This window comes from Rhinatrema bivittatum, chromosome 6 (assembly GCF_901001135.1).
Source record: "Rhinatrema bivittatum chromosome 6, aRhiBiv1.1, whole genome shotgun sequence".
NCBI classification, from domain to species: Eukaryota; Metazoa; Chordata; class Amphibia; order Gymnophiona; family Rhinatrematidae; genus Rhinatrema; species Rhinatrema bivittatum.
This window is the reverse complement of record NC_042620.1, coordinates 68,683,925-68,703,279: the sequence shown is the minus strand read 5'-3', so window position 1 is coordinate 68,703,279 and position 19,355 is coordinate 68,683,925.

Sequence of the window (19,355 nt, the reverse complement as noted above, 5' to 3'; positions counted from 1 at the left end):
CCCATCTTTCCTGCCTATCATTGGAATCCTCTCTTTTAACACAAGTATTGTTCTTTTTTAAGGTGTGAGTTGTTCTGATGTGCATTTTTAATTCTCTTGGTTGAAAAAAGAATACTTTCAGAAAATGTCCATGAATGTAGATTAAATAAAAATTAAATGTGATTTATAACTGATATATACTGCTGCATACAGAAAATGTCACTGTTTAAGATTTAAAGAGTAATTGCATCTAGAAATTATCCCTATGTTAAGAACAAAATATCCTAACATTGTACAATAAAAGTTTCCAACAGAGGCATATACATTAACATGTTAATCTTTCAAAGGACTAATCCAAAAAGTTATTACATCCATTAAAATGAGTGAAACAATTTAATGTTTCTTATGGTTTGTCAAATTTGTAAAATATTATATTTCCTTACAGATAAAGTTACATACTGTGTAGCTCAAAGATAATCCCCATGGTCTTGGCATATGTTACTTAATTGTCTACAAAGGAAATACCATAAATACCATGCTGTCATCTCCCATGGGCATTTGCTCATCTGTCACAGTGGGAGTTCCAGACTGGGTGAGGTGCTCTGAGACATTTCCTCAACTATGTAAATCACAGTCATTTCTTCTTATCACTTCCCAAATGGTCAATTATGTAGAAACATGTGTTAATAAAAAACTGCTTCTTTTCCTGCAAGGTATATATATCCATGAGCTATATATGATAAAGTATATGTGCAATTTTACTCCTATGAAATTCAATCTACAAAATAAAATATTTGGAAAATATTTGGAAACATACAACATAAGTATACCTCAAAGTAGCTTGCTAATTTAGAACCCTTTTCATAAAATGAATATAAAATAAAAGATTTTTAAAAGCTGCAAACATCATGAAATCACAGGGTTACAACTTAAAGAAACCTATTGTGCTAGCTTGGTAATTCTTAATAAGACCATTGGCATTTTATTTTTGCAAAATGAGTTTTATTGACAAAAAGGAAGAAAGTATATTCTCCTTTGAATGTATAAACAGACAAAATATAAGGGGTTCATTTACAAAGCTACAGTAGGTAAAATCATTTACCAGGTAATAAACAATGCAGTGATAATGTGTAGTATTTTAAATATCACACATTATTTCCCCTACCCAAGTAATACAGGTATGCTAATGACCTGCTATGCATGTGAAGTCATGCAAAGCAACTAACTACTAGGCAACTTCAAGAAATAAAATAATGTAGCTTACCTGTAAAATCACAAACCATGTTATTTTCAGAAAAGTTAGCTACAATTCTGTTGTTGTAGATATATTTTTTAGGGAATATCAGGACACTAATGCATGTCCTGATGCTCCAGGAGCCATCAGTTAAAAGGCCCAAGTGGTCCAAGGTATCTCTCGCCTTAGTGTTCCAAAACCCCCATGGGTCTATCAAGATTCCCTCTCCCACCCAAACCTTTCCTCATTGTGAATCCCACACAGACCTTAGCCTAACCAGCCCCTGACTCCACCCTATACTTTCCAAGACATTCCTGGTTTTCCAGTGGGGGCTCAAAGCATCACTAGGGCTCTTGGCTCAGCTTAGCTATTTGCAAAATGGTGCCAGGCAACTATTATACTAACTTTGCTAAAAGTATTTCTCCCAGGTGTGCCATAACATCCTGGTCTTTTGAGATACCCTATCCCATCCTCCCCAACACTGCCCCATGGGCAAAGATAGTACATCAACTGGCCAGCACCATTTTGAAAATGGACATTCCAGGCCCAAAACCCTAGATGCACTCTGAGCCCCCACTGGACCAGCAAATTTATCTTGGAAAGGTACAAGAGTCAGGGGATGAGAGGCCAAGGTCTGGGGTGTTTGACAAAGGGGAGAGGTTTGGGTGGAAGGGTGTAAATCCAGTAACAACATTAAGAGGTCAATATTCAAAAGCATTTAGTCAGATAACTTAGAAGTTATCTGGCTAATTGAATATTTGGGCACTTACCTTGCTAAATTCTAACTGGATAATAAGCTATCCAGATATAATTTAGCTGGATAAGTTAGGGGTATAACTGGGAGGAGTTGAGTTAGCCAGATAAGTTATCCAGCTAACTCCAATATTCGGTTAGCCAGAAAACTTATTTGGTTAACTCTGATCAGCCCATAGACCTGTCCTAAAGTTAGCCAGATAAACTTACCCGGCTAAATTTAAGACAGCTAGATATATTCAACTGCATGGCTATGCCACTGAATATATCAGCTAAGTTAGCCAGATAAGTTTATCTAACTGGAAGATGCATGAAGCCATGGAAGTGCTCTAATGCATGTTAAACAGTGTAAATTGTGTGATATGTACAGAATATTATGCAATAGAGCACTATCTCGGTGATATGACATGATATCCATGATATTTAGCATGCTCCTGGCCTCATATACTCCCCTATTACAATGACCTTCTTTGCACATAATTTGCATGCATTAATAATGCAAATACATGCAAAGAAGGTAATTAATAGGTGATTTGATGCAAATATTTTATCGTGGCTGACCAAGAAAATGGTCAGCCTTGATAAAACAACAACACCTCTTTGAAATGCGGTAAATGAGAAGCAGGAGTCCTGTGAACCTAATGCAGGTCCCAAGGCACACACCTCATATTTGAAGTGCTGCCCCCCAAAAAAACCAAAAACCCGCAAATTGCGAAAAAGCTGAGTGCGTATCATGTCTGATCCCTTAGTCCTTGTCCCAGTCAGGTAGTTGGGGCAAGATCAAGTCGGCACCATTTTGAAAAATGGTGCTGACTGGTCTGAGTGCGAGGGGGGACTGGGCTCAGTGTGAAGAGGCACTTCAGGCCCACTGAGGGACCTGTTAGTGGGCCAAACTAAAAGGTGCAATTACAAAAGCAACAAATCTATATGCTGGAAAAGCAAACAAAAGTAAGAGAAATAAGAAACCGATCTGGTTCTCAAAGGAAGTGGCTGATAAAATAAAAGCAAAAAGAACAGCATTCAAGAAATATAAAGGATCCCAAAAAGAAGAATACAGGGAAGAATATCTGTAAACTAAAGGAGATGAAGAAAGAAATCAAGAAAGCAAAAATCAGGCAGAAGAAAGGATTGCCAAAGAGGTAAAGTGAGGAGATGAACATTTTTTCAGATATATCACAGAAAGGAGAAAGGTCTGACTTGGTATAGTGAAATTGAAAGGTGACAAAGATCAATGTGTGAAGAGAGACAAAGAAATGGCCAAACTTTTAAACAAATACTTCAGTTTTGTGTTCACTAAAGAAGACCATGTAGAAGGACCATCTCTGGAGGTGGAGTAGATGAAATTCTGTTTACAGAAGAGAATGTATGGGAAGAGCTAGGAAAACTGAAAGTGGACAAGGCCTTGGGGTTGGAAGAGGTACATCCCATGATACTGAGGCAGCTTGGAGATGTGCTGGTGGGTCCACTGAAAGACCTGTTCAATAGATCCCTGGAAATGGCAGTGCTACAGCAAGATTGGAGAAGAATGGTGGTGGTCCTGCTTCACAAGAGTGGGTGCAGAGAGGATGCTGGATACTACAAGCCGGTTAGCCTGGATTCACCAGGGGAAGATCCTGTCAGTTAAATCTGATTGATTTTTTTGATTGGGTGGCTAGAATATTGGATCAGGGAAGAGCACTCAATATGATTTATTTGGATTTTAGTAAAGCTTTTTATATGGTTCCACATAGGAGACTCATAAACAAAATGAGATGCTTGGGAGTGGGTGCCAAGGTAGTAAATGGATTGTAAATTGATTGACTGACAGGAGACAGCATGTAATGGTAAATGGAACCTACTCTGAAGAAAGAACTGTGTTAAGTGGAGTGCAACAGGGATCAGTTTTGGGACCAAATCTATCCAATATCTTTGTGAGCAACATGGTGGAAGGGATAGAAGGTAAAGTTTGTCTATTTGCGGTTGATACTAAGATCTGCAACAGAGTGGACACATGTAAAGGAGTAGAGAGAATGAAAAGTAATTTAAGAAAATTTAGTCAAAGATTTGGCAGCTGGGATTCAATACCAAGAACTGCAGAGTCATGCATCTGGGGTATGGCAATCCAAAATAGCTTTATGTGATGGTGTAATTTTATGCTCTACATTATTGGGAAAGATTCATTCTGTTAAAATTTGTGAGTGGCTGTTGGGAGAGATTCACAATTTTGATTTCCTTTTTGGAAGAAGGAAAGTCTAATGGGCACAGACTGGGAGAGGGACCTTGGTGTGATAGTGTCTGATGATGTAAAGATGGCGAATCAATGTGACATGGCGATAGCTAAAGCCAGAAGAATGCTGGGCTGTATAGAGAGAAGAATAACCAGTAAGAAAAAAGAGGTGATAATGCCATTGTACAGGTCCTTGACGAAGCATCACTTGGAGTATTGCGTTCAATACTGGTACCTGTATCTGAAAAAGGATAAAGTCAGGATAGAGGCGGTCCAAAGAAGAGCAATCAAGCGGTGGGTGGTCTTTATCAAATGACTTATGAGGAGAGGCTGAAGGATCTAAATATGTATATCCTGGAAGAGAGGAGCAGGGGAGATATGATACAGACCTTCGGATATCTGACAGATTTTAATAATGTCCAATCACAATCCATTTCCATTGGAAAGAATTCAATAGAACTAGGGGTCATGAAATGTAACTCCAGGGAGGATGATTCAGAACCAATGTCAGGAAATATTTCTTCATGGAGAGGGTGGTGAATGCCTGGAATGCCCTTTTGGAAGAGCTGGTGAAGACAAAAATAGTCAAGGAATTCAAAGGGGCATGGGATAAACACTGTGGATCCTTAAAGGCTAGGAGGTTGGAAATAAAGAAAAGAGTGTATGAGGGTAACTGGGGGTAACTTGCTGGTGTGGCAATTGCTATCCTTAATAATTAAGCCTGATACTGTTAATGCATCTCCATCATTGTTCTCTGCTTCAATGGCAGTAAGAAAAAGGGAATTGGATTCAGACAGCAACCAACATTTACAGTATGGGGAACAAATAAACATGGGAGTAACTAGCTGATGTAGCGCTTACTATCCATAATCACTAAGCGTGATACTTTTGATGTAACTCCAACATTGCTCTAAACTTTCATGACAATAGTTAAGGGAAATTGGATTCAAATAGCATCCGAGGGCCCTGACTTTTACAGTCTGGTAAACTGATAAACATGGGGTTAACATGCACATTGCAGCCGATACTGGCATAAGCTTGCTGGGCAGACTGGGTGGATCATTTGGTCCTTTTCTGCCATCATTTCTATGTTTCTATGTTAAAGGTTCAGGGGATGCAAGAGGGGCTCGTTGTTTTGGGGGGGTGCAAGAATGGGGATCTGGAAGATCTTTTTTATTTTTGCAATTTGGGGGGTGGGGCTCAGAAGATCTTTTTTTATTTTGAGCACTTGGTGCGTGGGAGGGGGCATGGAGACTTAGAACACCTTATATTTTATTTTAGAGCACTTTCAGGGGGTGGGTAGGGGTATGGGGGGCTCAGAACTCCTTATATTTTACTTTACAGCATTTTGGGGGGAAGGAGTTGGGGGGGGGGGGCTGTTGCCACATGGGCACCTATTTTTCAACTGTTAGGCAGTTTGGACTGCCTCGAGTGGTGGCCCTGGGTTGAATCAGAGGTTAGCTCTGATTCCCGCTCAACCTTTTCTTGAGCTGTGGGTTTTTTTTGGAGGTTTTTTCACAGGCCCTTTAAGGTGATGATGTTCCTTGAGGTTGGGAGTTCTTTTGTTCCTCAGTGTTTGGCCACAAGACAAACGAACATGCTATAGAGCCACGATGTTTTTTCAGGAGAGCCTCACTATCATGGTGACACCCCCACCCTCATGACAGTGGAACCCCACCTCACAAAAAAACATTGCGACTTAGAAGCTTTAGGCCTAAGTTAGTTCATTAAGTTTATCTAGCTAGCTGACAATTTTTTTCCAGCTAATTAGCAGAGTCACACAGCAGATAAATGTGGACATCAAAAATTTTAAAACTTTTATTTTTTTAACATTGGCCACATCAATGGACAACTTGAGTGTGGAGGAGGGACAGGGGGACTTGAGAGACTCCCAGGGGCTATGACAGACTTGAAGAAGCTGCTTTGGACCTTTAAGTGATAACAGGCTCACAGCCTGAGGCTTTGATCAGATGTTTGTAGGGTATTTACTATTCTACTGTATTTTTTCTGTGCTGTTTTACCACAGCTTACCACAGTATTTTCCCCTCTTTGAAAAATCTTGCAGCTAAGTAAATGATCCACTAAGTTATTTATTCAAATTTAATGAGTTAACAATGGAAGATTAGAATCAGATTCATGAGTGGGCAACCAAATGGTGGGAATGCATAGATACTAGTCTAAGAAAACAAAACTAATATGACACAAAGACGAAGATTAAACAAACAGAGAAAAGAATAAAAAGGAGGAAGGTCATCAAAACCCCAAGGCATGGAGAATGGGAGTCTCCAAGATTGTGGTACTAAATTGCTCCTGTAGCTGGTGCTCTGATTTTCTTACCCTTATAACCAAGCACAATGATAGACCATGTGTTTTCCCCTTCAAACCTCCAAGTTCACAAATTCTCCTGTTGCTGGTCTAATGGATCATTTCCTTGCTCAACTAGATCACCATATAGGAAGCCTTGTGGAGATGAAATTAGAGCCTTTGGAGGAAATGGGAGAATCCTTGATTGATCCCAGCTCAGATACAAAGTGGAGCCTTGAGAATATGGCAGCCCAACTCCAGCTGACAAGATGTGTTTCACCTGGGGCTTTGGCTGCTCTGATGCCTACAGGTGATGCACGCATTTTAGGAATTTCTACAGGGATACAAATGGGAGCCACATCTTCAGCTGTTTTGCCTTCATCTTTGCTACTGGATCATGGCACGGATCATGATGGTGGGTTTTCAGCTTGTGGGATTAATTTGGCTTCAAGGAGTAGTAATGGGAAGTGGAGTCTAAACTAGGAATGATCAAGGTTTGCTCACTAAAGATTTTTTCCAAGTTGAACTGTTCACTTTGCAGGGTCCCAGGCAGGATCCTGAGTACCAGTCTCAGCAATGGCACCTGGTTTCAGCCGGTTACCAGAATCAGGCCTGGAGCTAGGCCCAGGTCTTGGCGATGGGATCCAGCTTCAGCAGGGCCATGGAGTTGGGTCTGAGTCTAAGCCTTGTGTCTAGGCCTGTGCCTCATTAACTGGGATTTGGCCTAGGCCTAGGCACAAGCCTGACCCTCAGCAACAGTACCTGGCTTGGACTGGGTCCGAACTTTGTGCCTGAACCCAGACCTGGGCCTTGGAGACTGCGACCCAACCTCAAACCTGGCCCCAGTGTTGGGCCCAGGCCCTGGCCTTGGCAATAGGACTCGGTTTTGGGCTGGGCCCTGGGGAAAGGACTTGGCTAAGGCCTGGTCCTGCTGAAGACCTGTTTTTTTTTTTACTGTACAAATATGGAAATAACAAAACAAATTTGAGTATTTTCTTCCAAGGCCTATTTTAGGTTTGTATCATTTATATGGACTAAAACTGGTCTCATTTGTTGCATTTTTCACATTCATTCAAAACAAATGCAGATCCCTATGATCTAAATTGTGTAGTTTAAAAAGAGTAAGAGAATAAAATGGGTTGCTCAATAAATGCCTTTTAAATATGTGCTTGAGCAAATTGCACCAGACATTTGACATTTTTAAATCTGTACTGAAGCTTTACAGTAATGTGAAGTGATCTCTTAAATGATACCCAATTAACAAGTGGGCAGCAGCTTTCTGAAGTAACTATAAAACCTGCAGTTGATTCTTAAGAAGCGCTTAATAAATTAAATTGCAATAATCAACAGGGCAGAAAAACCCTCCAGTCTGCCCATTCATTCCTGTCCACAATATAAGGATACATGTCAATTGCAGCCATAGAGTCACTGCTTGTAAGTTATTTCTCCTTATCCAGGAGAGTTTGTTGTCTTCCTCATTTATACTTTTATCATTCTGGGCAGATGAACATTGCAGATTCCTCAATTAATTTTTAATATACATTTACCTCCTCTTTCCATATCTAACTACACAGCTTTATAATAATATAAATAGCTATCAATACAGATGTGGATGGTGCCTAAACATTCAGCCTCCTAGGTCCCTTACACAGCCTGACAGACAAATCTGGTTACGTGAGCACCTGCATTTCTACTAGGATTTATAGTTATTACTGTACTTGCAGCCTGCCAGGCAACACAGCTGCTAGTTAATTCTGTCATCACAATTATCATCATGATCATCAGTCCTTATGTGATTCATATATCTATTTGCAGTGATAATGAAAAATATAATACATTGCTTAGCTGGTATTTTTGTTGCAAGCAATAATATGATAAAAAGCATTATAGCAAAAAATAAAGTGAATATAGTTTTGTATAAATGTTTGCACTGATTTAGTACTCAGAATTCTATCTTCCCTAACACAATTAATGCAATTTTTTCCTAAGATGAGGGTTTAGATTTCGCTGCAGTTCTGCAAGTTCAAAACCCTAACCTTGAAGAACTCTATGATACAAAAGTTAAAAGAATGATTCTTGTCTCAAAGGACTTGTCTATATGTCTGTGTACATATAAGCCTTTTCTCAGCTTGTGGGAATTATTTTTTAACTTTTGACCCAGAATGATGGGATCATTCACCATTAGCACCGTTTGTGACAAATTTGTATGATGCTGATTTTGAGCAGTGATTCATTTATTCTTCAGCATGGTGGGAACACATAGAAGGATGGTTTTGATTCATAGATGATATCTTCATGGTATGGTCCAGTTCAGAAGCACAACTTAAGGATTTTCTTCAATGGATTAATATGGTAGATAGTCATCAACAATTTACATCGTATTATTCAGATCATAAAGTTTCATTTCTGGATGTGCCAGTGTCATTAAATAATGGTCAATTCCAGACCACAGTGTATTGTAAACCAAACGATAGGAACCACCTTTTGAAATTTCACAGTCATCATGCCCAGAGATTTATAATGGGACTACCGGTTAGTCAGGTTTTCCGGATCAGGAGGATTTGTTCCAACACATTAGAATTTGAAAAAGAAGTGAAGATACTTAAGGAGAGATTCCATGCTAGAGCGTATCCTAACAAAGCCATACAGCGAGCATATAAATGTGCTAAATATAGTAGACAGCAGTGACTTCAATATAAACCTGTAAAAGAATAATCTCGGTTGATTTGCGTTTTAAAACAAACTATAGCAGTGGGAATCATTGCTGCCGCAATAAAAAAACACTGGCATGTACTAGCACTCAATGAGATATTCAAAGAACCACCACTGATAGCCACCACCAGAGGTATAAACATTCAGGATAAGGTAGTGCATGCACAAGTGGTCAATCAAATGCATCCCACCAGTCAACTAGGACACTTTGAATGTGGACAATGTTGTTGGTGTAAACAGACCATTACTGGCAAGGAATGGTTAGAGGCCATGACGGGCTATAGGTAATTAGAAAATCGCATGCTGACTGTAATTCAATGAATGCCATTTATGCTATACTTTGCCCATGTCCTAATATTTATGTGGGGCACACCACAAATCATGATTCACTACAGGTAAAATAACAGCACCGATGGTACAACATTTACTAGATGTAGAACATGATTTTTTGGAGTTGAAGTGGACTATAATCGATCAGATTTATAGTTCAATCCATGGAGAGAGGGGGGGGGGGATCTAGAATCTCAGCTCAACTATCAAGAAGCCTGTTGGATCTATACATTAAACTCCTTGTCTCCGAGGTGATGAATGAAGAACTCAATCTAGCATCATTGATATAGTTTGGTTTGCTAGCGGGCAGCAATGATGGGAAGCTTTAACTGGTGGTTCATTGTAGTGGTTTTATTAGTTAGTTTTGTTATTTCTGATGATGTATAAGTGTGTGAGGCCATGAGTGATGTGATGTTGAATGGCACCCATACTAAACACCATAGTTGGATTGATGGAATAATAGTATGAGGAGATTCATCATTGGAGGAAGACTCGTGGACTTTAATATATGGAATAAATGATAGCTTTATGGAATAAATGATAGCTTTATGGAGCAATTGGTTCAGGAACTGATGAGAGAGGGAGAAATTTTAGATGTAATTCTCAGTGGAGCACAGGATTTGGTGAGATAAGTAATGGTCGTGGGGCCACTTGGCAATAGTGATCATAATATGATAAAATTTGAATTAATGACTGGAAGAGGGACAGTAAGCAAATCCACAGCTCTCGTGCTAAACTTTCAAAAGGGAAACTTTGATAAAATGAGAAAAATTGTTAGAAAAAAACTGAAAGGAGCAGCTCCAAAAGTAAAAAGTGTGCAAGATGCGTGGTCATTGTTAAAAAATACCATCCTAGAAGCACAGTCCAGATGTATTCCACACATTAAGAAAGGTGGAAATAAGGCAAAACGATTACCGGCATGGTAAAAGGGGAGGTGAAAGAAGCTATTTTAGCCAAAAGATTTTCATTCAAAAATTGGGAAAAGGATCCAACAGAAGAAAATAGGATAATGCATAAACGTTGGTAAGTTAAATGTAAGACATTGATAAGACAGGCTAAGAGAGAATTTGAAAAGAAGTTGGCCATAGAGGCAAAAACTCACAGTAAAAACTTTTTAAAATATACCTGAAGCAGAAAGTCTGTGAGGGAGTCAGTTGGACCGTTAGATGATCAAGGAGTTAAAGGGGCACTTAGAGAAGATAAGGCCATCGCGGAAAGATTAAATGATTTCTTTGCTTCGGTGTTTACTGAAGAGGATGTTGGGGAGGTACCAGTACTGGAGAAGGTTTTCATGGGTAATGATTCAGATGGACTGAACCAAATCACGGTAAACCTAGAAGATGTGGTAGACCTGATTGACAAACTGAAGAGTAGTAAATCACCTGGACTGGATGGTATACACCCCAGAGTTCTGAAGGAAATAAAAAAATGAAATTTCAGACCTATTAGTAAAAATTTGTAACCTACCATTAAAATCATCCATTGTACCTGAAGACTGGAGGATAACAAATATAACCCCAATATTTAAAAAGGGCTCCAGGGGCGATTCGGGAAACTAAAGACCGGTTAGCCTGATTTCAGTGCCAGGAAAAATAGTGGAAAGTGTTCTAAACATCAAAATCACAGAACATATAGAAAGACATGATTTAATAGAACAAAGTTAGCATGGCTTTACCCAAGGCAAGTCTTGCCTCACAAATCTGCTTCACTTTTTTGAAGGAGTTAATAAACATGTGGATAAAGGTGAACCGGTAGATGGAGTGTACTTGGATTTTCAGAAGGCGTTTGACAAAGTTCCTCATGAGAGGCTTCTAGGAAAAGTAAAAAGTCATGGGATAGGTGGCGTTGTCCTTTCGTGGATTACAAACTGGCTAAAAGACAGGAAACAGAGAGTAGGATTAAATGGACAATTTTCTCAGTGGAAGGGAGTGGGCAGTGGAGTGCCTCAGGGATCTGTATTGGGACCCTTACTTTTCAATATATTTATAAATGATCTGGAAAGAAATACGACGAGTGAGATAATCAAATTTACAGATGATACAAAATTGTTCAGAGTATTTAAATCACAAGCAGATTGTGATAAATTGCAGGAAGACCTTGTGAGACTGAAAATTGGCCATCAAAATGGCAGATGAAATTTAATGTGGATAAGTGCAAGGTGATGCATATAGGGAAAAATAACCCATGCTATAATTACACAATGTTGGGTTCCATATTAGGTGCTACAACCCAAGAAAGAGATCTAGGCGTCATAGTGGATAACACATTCAAATCGTCAGTTCAGTGTGCTGTGGCAGTCAAAAAAGCAAACAGAATGTTGGGAATTATTAGAAAGGGAATGGTGGAAAATGTCATAATGCCTCTGTATCGCTCCATGGTGAGACCGCACCTTGAATGCTCTGTACAATTCTGGTCGCCAAATCTCAAAAAAGATATAATTGCGATGGAGAAGGTACACAGAAGGGTGACCAAAATGATAAAGGAAATGGAACAGCTCCCCTATGAGGAAAGACTAAAGAGGTTAGGACTTTTCAGCTTGGAGAAGAGATGGCTGAAGGGGGATTTGATAGAGGTGTTTAAAATCATGAGAGGCCTAGAACGGGTAGATGTGAATTGGTTATTTACTCTTTCGGATAATAGAAAGACTAGGGGGCACTCCATGAAGTTAGCATGTGGCACATTTAAAACTAATTGGAGAAAGTTCTTTTTCACTAAACGCACAATTAAACTCTGGAATTTGTTGCCAGAGGATGTGGTTAGTACAGTTAGAAAAGCTGTGTTTAAAAAAGGATTGGATAAGTTCTTGGAGGAGAATTCCATTACCTGCTATTAATTGAGTTGACTTAGAAAATAGCCACTGCTATTACTAGCAATGGTAACATGGAATAGACTTAGTTTTTGGGTTCTTGCCAGTTTCTTATGGCCTGGATTGGCCACTGTTGGAAACAGGATGCTGTGCTTGATGGACCCTTGGTCTGACCCAGTATGGCATGTTCTTATGTTATTATCCCCTAAGGAAGGACTGCTTGTCTGAAACGCGGCCACATTGAGGCAGGAAGTCATTTGGATAACAATTGTCCATGAGATGTAGGAGATATTGAAGTTGATTTTCACTGCCATTCACTTGAAACTGTGCACTTAGGGGGTCATTTTCAAAGGAGTTACGCATGTAAATGTGACATACTATTGTAGCAATTTTCAAAAGCTATTTACTCGAGTAACGTGCACTTACTTGAGTAAATCCTATGGACAATTCAATGGCATATATTGTAGCAATTTTGAAAAGCCCACTTACTTGAGTAAAGTGTATTTACTTGAGCAAAAACCAGTTTTGCTCGAGTAAATGCTTTTTAAAATCAGGCCCTTAAATAATACACAAGGTAGGAGGTTGGAGGTTAATGATTATAAGACACGATCAATTATTGCTGTGGGGCAATCATAGCTATATGAAACCTATAACCCCTGCCTAAAAATATTATGAAGGTTCTTTAAGTAAGGGCTACAAGTTTTGAAAAATGGTTAGGAATATTTAATATTGTAAGCAATGCAAGTAGAGTAATGAACGTATAATTATATGCTAGAGTTAGGTGATTGGATTCTGTCCAGTTTAGTGTCAATTAATCTCTCTGGCATTTCAGTCCAGGTCCAGGTGACCTGGACTGAAAAAAATAATAAATGTATTGGCATTCAAATTAATTATACATTTACATGGATATCATAATTGAAAGCTTGCACCAAGAGCCTGGCCTTCGGGGTGCATCTCCAAAAAAACTTAACTCTGTTCTTGTGTGGCTCGGGCTAGGTCAGGAAAAATCCTGGTGAAGCCCCGATGAAAGGAAACATTTACATTTTTGAAATAAAACTTCATCATAAAACTTGTCTTGCTCTGAGAAAAAGAAAGCTCTCTCAGGACCTTATTTCCCAGTGCATGATATTTGCTGGGGAGAGAGAGAGAGAGAGAGAGAGAGAGAGAGAGAGAGAGAGAGAGAGAGAGAGAGAGAGAGAGAGAGAGAGAGAGAGAGAGACTTACTATAGTGCCTATGCCCTACATAGGTATTTGAATCCCTATGGGAGGGCTACCTACTAACTCGGGGTGGGGATTAGGTATGAGCGTCGGGGGTTGGGGGCCACTTTCGCATTCCACATGAGACCTACGGACAGAACAGTGGTCTCTAGTGCAGATTTGCTGGCCGTCGGAGTGAGGACGCTCACTCCAAGAGGAGATTTGGGCAACGTTCTCTCCACCTAGCATGTTGTTGCCCAGGTAGAGTGTCCATCAAGCTAGGTAGAGAGAACGTTGCCCAAACCACTTCTTGGAGTGAGCGTCCTCACTCCGACGGCCAGCAAATCTGCACTAGAGACCACTGTTCTGTCCGTAGGTCTCATGTGGAATGCGAAAGTGGCCCCCAACCCCCGACGCTCATACCTAATCCCCACCCCGAGTTAGTAGGTAGCCCTCCCATAGGGATTCAAATACCTATGTAGGGCATAGGCACTATAGTAAGGTTCTCTCTCTCTCTCTCTCTCTCTCTCTCTCTCTCTCTCTCTCTCTCTCTCTCTCTCTCTCTCTCTCTCTCTCTCATATGGATGGCGATAATCCTTTTCTGGCCCGTAGCACAGTCCATAACAAATCGCGTTAACAGCTGTTAACGCGATTTGCGAATTTATCGCTCGCCGTAAAGTGCTTGGAAAATGAGGCCCTCAGTCTCTTCTGCAGCTGAACTTTCCAAGAAAGCAGATAGATTAGAAAAATCCACTGCATTTTGTGGATGATGTGATTGGAAGGAAGAGACATATATTTATTAAGAGCAGGAATTTTTTCATATGGAATTTTTAAAGATTCCAGAAAATACCTCTTAAGCGTAACAAATGGATGTTCACCAAGAATTTTAGGAAAATTAGTGATTCTCAAATTTTAATGTCTTGAATAATTTTCTATGGATTCCAGCTTCCTGAGAGAAGACAAATGCTCATGAATTATTGAGGCATTCACAGCTTGCAATTTTTTATTATCATTCCCCATGGATTGAATGGAAGTAGAATGTACCTGGAGGATTTGCTGATGATCTTGAGCGACATAGTCCATTTTCAAAGAAACAGAATCTAGTCACAGAAATGATCCTGAAATGCCTGGAACAATTCAGCAATCAAATCCCAGACTGATTCTAAGGTAACTATTTCTGGTTCGATAATCACTGAAGAGGGTCGAAGAACAAAACACTCACCTGGTGTGATGGACACAGTCTCAGGTATATTCCTAACCAGGGACAAAATGTCACTGATGGCACCTTCCTTTGCAGGTTGTTCTTTACGCGGAAGTTCAGAACAAAAAGGTCCTCTACCTGGCAGGGCACCATCTCCTTCTATGTGGAGCTGTACAGAGCATTCATCAGGCACTCCAGCAATAGTGACGCCTCACTGGGAGGAAGCATGCAGCGAAGTTTTGAAATCCGGCAGAGTAAGTGAAATCTCCACAGGTGATAACAGAGCTCCTCTCTCTGTTTTGCCAATGGGGCTTACCTGCAAGTCAGGGGTAGAGACGGCAAATTTAGTAATGACACGTTGATCCGAGGGAAGTGAGGATTCAGAAGGAAAAATCCTCACTTTACCCTTCCTCTTATGCAACATATTAATTCCAAGGAGATCAAACAGGAAACCAGGTTTGCTGGAACAGGCGGAAAGCGTGACTGCTAACACCGCCATCTTAGATCCCCGTTTCGTGAACATTACAGTATATTTATAGTACAAAATATTTTCTATGATGTGCTTATTTTATTGTATGATTTTACATTTGTTTATCACCATCAGAGTATTTGATCTTAAATTATACATTTGTGTTGACTTGATTGAAGGCTTCATGGAGTAAGAACTGTCTCTTATATTTATCTGTATAGTACTATGTATGTCTAATAGCACTTTAAAAATGAGAATTAGTAGAAGTGGTAGTACATTTGTTTTCAGTGATATTCAAAAGCAGGGGTTCTTGATTCTGGCCCTCAAGGGCTGCAAACAGGACTGGTTTTCAGAATGTTCACTATAAATATTAATTATACATATCTGGAAACACTTGGTCCAGGAATGGAGTTAATTTGAATATCTTAGTCCCTTTGAAAACCAGACCTATCTCCAGTACTCAAAGGCTAGCGTTAAATCCCCTTATTCTAAAGCATACCTGAAATGTCAATATTGATCTTGTCACTGCATTAGATCATGTCTGCATCCACTTCAACTTTGCCTTGTCAGCCAAAATGCCAAAAAGTCAATACTAGTGGTTTAATTCTTTCCTTGTACAAGACCCCGATTTCTGTCAACAAATTAGAAAGGTCATTAATGATTATTTCAAATTTAATATGACTAAGAATCTTTATTCTCTGCAATGTGCGATGCATTCAAAATATCTATCTAAAGGCCTACTGTAAGCTTGGGGACATATAAGAATAAAACATGTTTTGTTAAAGTTAAAGCTGCAGAGGACAAACATTTTGGACAATCAATACCACTTGTTATTTCAGTAATATAATTTCAAATATAAATAAATTCCCCAACAACATGTCTATATACTTCAGATTTCTTTTCAAGCTAAAACAGGCTGCAAATAAAAAAGACATTTATTTTCCAATTATGTAAAAGCCATTATCAAAAGGAATAAACCAAACACAAATAGAATGAAAAGCAACCTTGGTAGAGAAGGGAAAACAGTGACAAAAGGATATGGATATTTTAGAGGTTCACATATTTAAGTTTAGATTTATTTGGGTTTCAGAAGTATCAAGATAATTATTTCATTCTTCAAACAAAATCAGAGTGAACAGAATCAATATTTAAAAAATCCAAATTACAATACACTCCTGACCTGACTAACTAGGAAAGGAATAATTTAAAAGAAAGCAATGTCAACCAAAATGTAAATACCATAATATCATATATATTACAAATTCTAGGTGTAGACTAAACAATAACTTCAATCTACATAAAACCAAGCAGTTATTTTTTTTTCTCATTCTAAAATAACTCAGTTGATCTAGATCCAAGAATAAATATGAAGAATCAGAGATAATAGATTTAAAGTCATCACCTAATTGCAGAGTCTGAGATTTTAAATCTAAAAATGTTTGCTTGTTTTTGCTGAAACACCAGCATAAAAAGTCTAAAAATAGGATGTTGTTTCAGCACTGAGAATTTTTAAGAACCAGACTTTGCCTTTTTCAAGGAGGAAAGTCACCAATAATGCTTTTTTAGAAACAACCTGAAATTCAGGTGAATTCAATTCTGAAAATAAATCTGGAGACAAATCTACTTCATTCCCAGAAAGCTGAATGGAAGGTATTAACTATAGGTGAGATTCCCAAGCAGTCAACAGACAAGCCAACATATATGTATATATATATATTTTTTTTTTAATTAAAAAGGGGAAATGCCCTTAAATGCAGCTTGTGTGTTCCTATATTTTATTACTAATACACAGAATCCACATTGTGACATCATTTATTGTGGATTTAAATTTACTGTTCATCTTAGAGTTTACTTTTCATAGATATAAGACATTTTTTCCTCATTTAATCAATAAAAGAAGTTTAAAATCCTTATTGGAAGTGACATTAGAAGTATTTTGTGAACTTTGTGGATTCATTATTTTAATAAAGACACTCACTGCATTGATAAAAAAAAAAGTTTTTTATTTTTGATAATTTTTCCTAGATCACTAATTTTCTATTTACATTTTTTGAAGCATTCTGTGAAGTATTTTTTTCTGCCTCAAGATGATTTCATGGATTGAGGCATCCATTGTTGCAGAACATCATTTTTTGAATTACTGAGCATTTTTACTTCTAGTTTACTCTATTCCATTCTTTTTGTTTTGTTTTTGCACATATATTTGGGTACAACTGATTTGTGTGTGCGCTAAGATATTTAACACTAATGGTAATATAAATATACCAATGCCAATGCAATGCCAGTGTTCCTACAGTTTACTTTGTTAACCTAAGGGGTAGATTTTAAAAATTTGCGAGATCGCGTACTTTTGTTCGCGCACCAGGCACGAAGAAAAGTACGCGATCTTGCAAATTTATAAGATATGCGCGTAGCCGCGTATCTTATAAATTCCGGGGTTGGCGCGCATAAGGGAGTGCACATTTGTGCAACCTGCGTGCACCAAGCCCAGCGCGCGGTGCCTGTTCCCTCCGAGACCGCTCCGAAATCGGAGCGGCCTCGGAGGGAACTTTCCTTCGCCCTCCCCCACACCTTCCCCTACTTAACCCACCCCCGACCCTATCTAACCCCCCCCACCATTGTCGACAAAGTTACGCCTGCTTTCAGCAGGCGTAACTTTGCGCGCGCTGGCCGGCAGCCCCGCTCCGTGTTCCGGTCCCAGGGGATGGTCCGGAGGCCCCGGCCACGCCCCGGAACACCCCTGAGCCGAAACCACGCCCATGTCACCGCCCCCGAAACGCCGCGTTGCTCCGGGCACGCCCCTGACATGCCCCTTTTACAAAGCCCCGGGACTTACGCGCGTCCCAGGCTCTGCACGCGTTGGCGGCCTATGCAAAATAGGCGCGCCGGCACGTGAGGGCCCTGCGCGCGTAAATCCGGCCGGATTTACGTGCGCAGGGCATTTAAAATCCGCCCCTTAAAGAACAGTAGTGTTTGACAGACAATATATCTCCTAGCTAGTATGTAAAATATATATTAGCATTTTCAGCAGTTTCTCTGCTAAATACTAATGAAAGTTTGAAATTATCCATATTGCTTTTTATTCCTTTTGCCCTTGAACCTTTATCTGTATCTTTCAAGCAGAGGAATAGAGTTAAAAGGCATTGATCATGAAGACTTATTTAAAGTTCTGTATACATGCCAGTGATGCCTTAATTGATATTACCAACATTCAATTGAAAAAATATTATCCTTGATTTATTGTCTCCTCATCATGTATATTTGTTTATTTATCAAATGTATAAATTGCCCTTCCAAAACATGCCTGCAATGAAATTAAACAGTCGGTATATAAAAAACACAAAAAAATGAAATAAATAATAAACACAGCATATTGTTATTATAAAATATTAGAAATGACCTTCTCCCTTATGTAACCTTTTGCAACTGAATGGCAAATGAAATTTAATGTGGAAAAATGGAAAGTGAATTACATAGGGAAACATAATCTCTACTATAGGTACACAATGCTGGGTTCTATACTGGGAGTCATTACCTAGGAAAAGAACCTTGAAGTCCTTTGGGAAAAAATGTTGAAATACGCAGCACAGTACATGGTGGCAGTCCAAAAAGCAAATAAAATGCAATGATACGAAAAGGAATGGATAATAAAACAGAAAATATCATATTGCCTATTAAGCCATGGTGCAACAAAACTTTGAGTATTGTGTAAAGTTCTGGTCGCCCCATCTCAAGAATGACATAGCCAAACTAGAAAAGGTTCAGAAAAGAGCAACAAAAATGATGAAGGGGATGGAAAAGAGATGATTAAGAGGGAACATGATAGAAGTAATAAAATCATGAGTGGGTGGAACATGTGAAGGATGGTAATTTACCCGTTCAAATAATAATAAAACAAGAAGACATTCCATGAAACTAACAACCAGCAGATTCAAAACAAATCATAGAAAGTACTTTTCAAAGGGGTGTACAGAGGAAAATTTTTGTTACAGTTCATTTATTCATTTTGTAGGGCAACTCCATTAAGTTAATTAGTTTAAAACAAAATGAATTATTAATTTACTTTTTTATTTATTTACCATTAAAGTGTATGGAGAAACATTTCAGTCTATTTTGGGATCCAAAATTGGAGTTTTCTCATTAATTCTATTAAAACAGTTGGGT